Source organism: Excalfactoria chinensis, chromosome Z (genome assembly GCF_039878825.1).
Source record: "Excalfactoria chinensis isolate bCotChi1 chromosome Z, bCotChi1.hap2, whole genome shotgun sequence".
Lineage (NCBI taxonomy): Eukaryota > Metazoa > Chordata > Aves > Galliformes > Phasianidae > Excalfactoria > Excalfactoria chinensis.
Genome location: NC_092857.1, coordinates 74984179 through 74990738, shown reverse-complemented (window position 1 = coordinate 74990738; position 6560 = coordinate 74984179). Strand labels below are relative to the sequence as shown.

The following is a 6560-nucleotide window of genomic DNA, read 5'->3' as shown; positions in this document are numbered from 1 at the left end:
AAAAGAGAAAACTCTCTTTTCTTGGAAACAATATTTGCGTAATATTTGTTAAACAGATACTTGTGCCCTTGACCAAATATTTGATTCATATTTTTATCTTCCTGCTGTTCTTATTTTAAAGGAACTCGAGGACCTTCCTAAAGTTTAGAGGTTTCTAAAATGTGGAGAAAATCATGGGTAAATAATAAACAATACTGTGGAATTAGAGGTGAACTTAAATGGAAGAATTTTTACAGAGAAACTACATAATACTCACCAAAGATACAGGTGAAAAAAACACCAGTCTCTCCATTTACATACATGTTATCACAGCTGGAACTTTCCACTAACTCCAACTGTGTTGTCTTAATGTTCTCATCCACCTACATTAGCTGAGTGCGGTTAGCATCATTCTACAGTCCTTGTTACATGACAGCTCCCTCCTTTTTGTTTTACTCTTGACTACTTGGAACCTTTTACAATGTTTTGTTCCATGTGAGAACTGAAGGCGTATTTGAGAAGATATCTATTGGGTATAGGGTGGAAACTGTTAGATCATGGCCTCAGTCAGTGATGGTGCACCTGGTAAAGAGGCATAGACATCCCCGGGTGCACAGGTTCAAGAAGCTCACCCACCCTACCCTGAGTCCACCTCTCCCTAACCTCATTTAAGGGCCGGCTGCCAAGGGGAAAGCTCCTTTACTTGGAGACTGCTTCCTTCTGGGAGTTTTCCAGTAACCCTTATCTTCAAAACAGGGTAAGCGTACTCCTTTCTTATCACTGGCTTGAGACTAATGCCTTTACTGGGTCATTTGACAACTAGTCAGAGGCAACTAGCATAGCCTCTATGTTGTTCCAATACAATCTATGGAGGAAACATAACATAATAGCATGTTCACCTTGACTTTATTCACAGCATCAGTGAAAGGTTGAGAGCAGCAGAGATCTCTGAAGGTCATTTGGTCTTTTTTTGCGCTTGACTTTGGTCTACATCCTGTTCACCTATGTGGTCTTCCTGGTATGTTTGCCTGAAGTTGGGATGGACCTCCCTTGAGAGAGAAGGAGTTGGGCCCCTCCTTTCCTCAGGGCTTTATCCCATAGGACACTTCCAAGGAAATCCCTGAAGAGCACAAAATATGCTTTCCTTTTAGTCCTGGTTTCCCTTCATGGAATCCTGAGTATATCTCGTGGTCTCACCACAGCCAAGGGTGCTTTTGACTTTCACATGCCCAGTGAGCCCACCATGCTCATTGTTTATTGAGTCCAGGAGAGCATCAAACTGGCTGCTCTGTCACTTGGGTCAGAGTGTTATCTTTGATGCTCCCTAGGAACATCTTGGATGGTTGAAGTTGACGTTGGGTTGGCTGAAATCTCCTGTGGGGATCAGGATTTTTGAATATGAAGCTGTTTCTAGATTGTTCTTTAGGCCTCATCCATTTGTCCTTGCTGGTCAGGTGCTCTATAGCGTGCCCCCATTACAGTGTTGCCTATAATCATCTACTTCTTTAGTCCTTACCCTTCAGCTCCCTTTTGGCTCCTCATTTCCAGGTAAAGCTCATGCACTCCAACTGTTTGCTTCCATAACAGTCAACATCTCTTCCCCATTTTCCCCTTCTGTTCTTCCTAAGCAGCCAGATCCTTCCATTGCACTCTCTGGTCATGGTACACATCTAACAGTATCTCCATGATCCCACTGAGGTCACAACCCTGCAGCTGCACACATATCTCTTAAGTCATGATGTTTATTCTCCATACTGCATTATTTAGTACATGCACTTCATAGGGGCACCATACTATATTGATTTCTCAGAAAGGGTTGTGGATTTTTTGTTTGTTCTTTGTTTTATTGTCAAAATAATGATGCTTTGTAAGCACTCCCTTGCAAATACAACTCTGGTTAAGCCTTGTTTTGATGATTTTGTGATCCCTTCTTGTCATGTTTCTCCAGGTCCTCTGCTTGTTGACCTTCATTGCCTCGCAGGGATGCTGGAGACTCCCTCCCCCATCATTTTTTGTATAAAGCCGTCCTTACCAGTTGGCCATCCTCCTAGCAACGATGTTTTTGTCTGATCTTGTTAGATCCTTCTCAAGTCCTTCTCCACAGGGCTGCTTTCTCAAGGAGATCTCCCCCCAGTCTGCATAAACACCTGGGATTGCTCTGACCCAAATGCAGCACCCTGCACTTGACTTTGTTGAGCCTCATTAGGTTCACATGGGCCCACTTCTCTAGCCTGCCCAGGTCCCTCCAGATGGCTTCGCTTCTTCTGCAGACAGTAGGTCAGGTTGATGGATGAGTGTCTGTCCCTGGAAGGAGGGAGCAGCCCACTGCCATCACTTGCTTCTTCCTGCTTTACTCCTAATGGACTGCTGGCTGTGATGCTCGGCTTGAGAGCAGACCTGGCTCCTCCTCACCATGTTCAATAGCTGTGGGCCTTTGTGTTCAACACAAACCATCTTTCCAAAAGTCCATCCTTTGCATTTTCCAGGTGCTGTGTTTACCATTTTACTAGGTACAGATACTGTCTGCATCTCCACTGCAGCTGGGATCTCAGGCTTTTGAAGCTGTTGCATGTCTGAGAATATCCTGTCTCTCTTTCAGTAAAAATGAGTGAGATAGATTTGAAATTTTATTTTCTTAATATGCATGAAATGTTCTTGTCTTCTGACGTGATTCCTTTATTAAGAAGAGAGTTACAAGGCAATTACCTTGGGTTCCTGCATGGAAGGAGAACTTGAATAAGCAGAAATTCCTTATTTAATATAATCTGCTATCAACCTGAGCAAAAGGCATTAGAAGTATATTAGAATAAAGTTGTGTTTCTCTAGCCAGCATGCATTTGAAGAGGAAAAGTTATTTATATAAAGGGAAAAGAAAAGGTCAGTGCTTCATTTTCAGTTGTTTGAAAGCACGATTCAAGCCCAGGATAGGGATAGTAGTTTCAATGGAAAAAATGGGGGTTTCTCTGAAAATAATACCTCCTGTTTTAATATCCTGGTTCACAAAATCAGAGGCAGATAAAGTCATGTAGCTGAGAATTTGCTCTATCAAATAGTGTTACTGTGCTCTTCGTATCTGTTGTAGTTTCCACAGAAATAAAAAGGAGGCATCACTGTTGGGGCTACCTTTATACGTGCCTGAGAAAAGTATGTTCTTCACAAGGAGAACAAACTTTTTCATTTGGCCTGAATATTCCCTTGGTGGTAGGATGAGGAAAACAAATGTGTATAATAGAAGTTACAAGACCTTTGGCTGTTCAAAGACAGGAGCTAGAAAAAAATTGTGGGTTTGAAGTTATAGTTTCAGCAGGATGAGAGATTCAAGGGCATAAGGCAGGAGCTGAGTCACTGGGTCCTATATCTGCATTCCCTCCAATGGATGAAATATGTTAGGTATGCTTATTAGCTGTACAGGACGGTCATGACTTTGTGCCTTCTCAAAAGACATGGGAAGATTACAAAGCCTGGCATACTCAACTCCAAGGGACTGATCTTCTTACCCTGATGTTGGGGAAGTTGAAATCCCCCATGAGGACAAGGACCGGCAATTGCCCAGCTTCCACCAGCTGCTCGTACAACACCTCATCTGTCTCTTTATCCTGGTTTGGTCCCACCAAGATGTCTGCCTTGCCAGCCCTTCCCCTGATCTTTATCCATAGGGGTTCAACCTTATCATCCCCAACCACAAGCTCAGTAACATCAGAGCACTCTCTAACATAGAGAGCCACAGTGCCACTACTACTTCCTTGCCTATCCATCCTGAAGAGTTTGTAGCCATGCATTGCAGCACTCCAGTATGGAGCGGTCCTACTATGTTTGTCATAGTTAGTGTGCTGCACAATGGCTTCCAGCTCTTCTTGTTTGCTGCCCATGCAACAGAAAAACACTCCAACCTTCAAACATGTTGCCACTTATCAACTTATTACTGCACCAGTCCAGAGCAGAACTGTCACAAGGTGTTCAGTGCTGCTACTCAGCTTAGTTTACTGTCTGACTGGCACAGCAAGCACCCACTGCCACCCTTTTGATAGGCATAGCCACCTGAGACTTGATTGCATCAGGGCAGAGAACTGCTCATCTCAAGCAATCAGCTTACAGCAAGCTGCTCTGCCTACCACTGCAAGAGCAACGTGCCTCGCAAGGCAAGAACACGTCAGGCTGGTGCAAACACCTGTTGCAATGTTATCTCTGCTCCTCTTCATCAGTCAATCATTGCCACTTCTGGATGGTGATAGCTGGAAATCTGATCTGTTACTTTTAATACAGGTTCTGTTGCTCTTTTACTCGAGGATCAAACAGGGCATGTCTTAAATAAAGGGCATCGGATCAGCTTGTCTTCTAAGAAACAGGTGTCAACACTGGGCAACAGCCTGGAAATGAAACATTTCCTTTCACCTGCAATAATGTGCATGAGCACATTTTTGTCCCCAGCAGTTACCTCACTGTCCCAGACTGACCTGGGCTGTCTGCCCGGTACCTACCCAGTTGCTTTTTGCTCACAATCCCCAGAAAAATAAGGTGAAATGCTCATGAGTTGACGTCAGAACAGGCAGATTGCTTACTCGTTGCCATCACAGACAAAACAGACTCAGCTTGGGTAGCTTAATTTATTGTAAAGCGAAAGCAAGGCAGAGAAAACAAAACTAAAAGCTCCTTCCTACTTTCCTCTTCTTACCAGGCTCAGCTTCACTTCTAGCTCCTCCCATTGAGTGGTACATGGGGAAAGGGAATGGTGTCTGTGCTCAGTCCACTACAGCTCCTCTCTGATGCTCCTTCCTCCTCATGTCCTTCCCCTGCTCAAGCACAGGGTCTCTCCTGTGGGGTACCATTCTATTGCTCCAAGGCAGGTCCTTTCTATGGGATCCTGCTGAGGTTTAATCTGGCAGGTAGCTCAGTACTGCAGAGTCATTGGCTCATTGCCCTCCTTCCAAGTGGGATGAGGGAGAGAATAAAAGAGCAACTTGTGTGTCCTGTGGGTTGAAATAAAATTATTTGCTAAGATAGAAATAAAGAGAAGGAAAATAGTTTTGACTTCCTGTATATAAATGCATTTAGCAAGCGAGGCACAATAATAGCTCTGTACAATGCTGCTTAGCAGCAACTATAAACACTGGTGTGCTATAAGCGTTGTTTTTCTCCTAGAACCAAAACATAGAATCATGCCAGGTGCTCTGAAGAAAACAATTCCATCCCAGCTGAAACTAAGACAGGTACAGATTTTGCCTCACAGATGCCATTCCTGCAGCCCCTCCACTAACAAAGCCTAGCCACATAGACCCAATACACTTACAGAATACACGGTGCGAAGAATAACTGAGTTCATTTTATTTTGCTGGACAGTGTCTGTCTTCTTCTGTTAAAATTACAGGGCATGTCCTCTGCTCCTCCTCACTGAAAGTAAAATGGCGTTTAAATTTATTTTGTTTTCCTACTGGCTAAATATTTAGTAATCCCTTGCCACTCCACTGAGATTACACCTCCATTAGAAAAGGCTAAGTGGTGTTGGCCAGTGCTTTCACAGTGTGTGCTTGTGTCTTCAAAGCACAGCAACACACTGACACCAAGGACAAACTGCTGGTAAAATCAAGGTTTTATTACCTGATTGCTGGAGGTTCTGATTTTCAGAAGGATACTGAGGTTTCTCATAACTTGTTCATAGATTGATTTATGTACTTGCATTTGGAAAAAAAAGAACAAACACAACATGTTATTAATAATGGATAGAATCACTGTGGCTATTTTTTATGGGGGGCTTCCGGGTTTGTTAAACTTTAAATAGATTCATAGCGTAGCATAAACACACAGTTTATACTTGTCACCTTTCACATCACGCTGCATGGCTATAAGGTGGTAAGCCTTCTTGTGAGATTGCCTTGTTTTTTAGCACAGTTCTGGCTTAACCACAAGCACAGTGGTTGCTTTTCCCCTTATGCAACCAGGGGTGTGTATTTTGAAACCTGGTGTAAAGCAAAGTCTTGTAGAGGGGGTCTGTAAGAGTTTCTTTTATTAGATTTTTATTACTGCAGCTTGCTGTTTGGGGGATGCAAGTAGATGGTTACAGACAACTTCTTAGTCTTTTGACTAAGTGTTCATATTAGTTTAATATCTGGTACATCCTCAATGAGAGGACGATACATTAAATGGATTTTGAGGGTCAACAGCTGGACCCAGAGCTTGCTCCCACCACTCCATGCATCATCCCAGTAAGGAAGTACCTGCAGCCACAGTGCACACTTGTTATTTTGCCTGCTCAAAAATGTGGTGGTTCGGGTCTGTGGCTTCAGGGGGTCCCTAAGCCTGTTGCTGCTGGTGAAGGGCAGCAGGGATATGATTTGTTTGAGGTGTGACCAGGAGGATGACCTGCTCTGTATGATGGTGGAGCTCAAGGAGGACGTGGAAAGGTTAAAGAGTTCTAGGAAGTTCAAACAGGCTGATGGAATAACTCCTTGCAGTACCAGCGTGAAACACCATAAACGGCAGTGAACCTTCTGTCCTGCTGCCGTCAGGCAGGGGATGGGGATTTAGGAGAGGAGTGGAAACAGTTCCCAGTTCAGTGTCGGGGGCAAATAACATCCCTACCTACC

General features: G+C 43.8%; 1 pseudogene; it reads left to right on the top strand.

Moving 5' to 3' along the window:
• Positions 1-6037: 6037 nt before the first annotated feature.
• LOC140264678 (U2 spliceosomal RNA) lies at positions 6038-6213 on the top strand (annotated as a pseudogene).
• Positions 6214-6560: the final 347 nt, after the last annotated feature.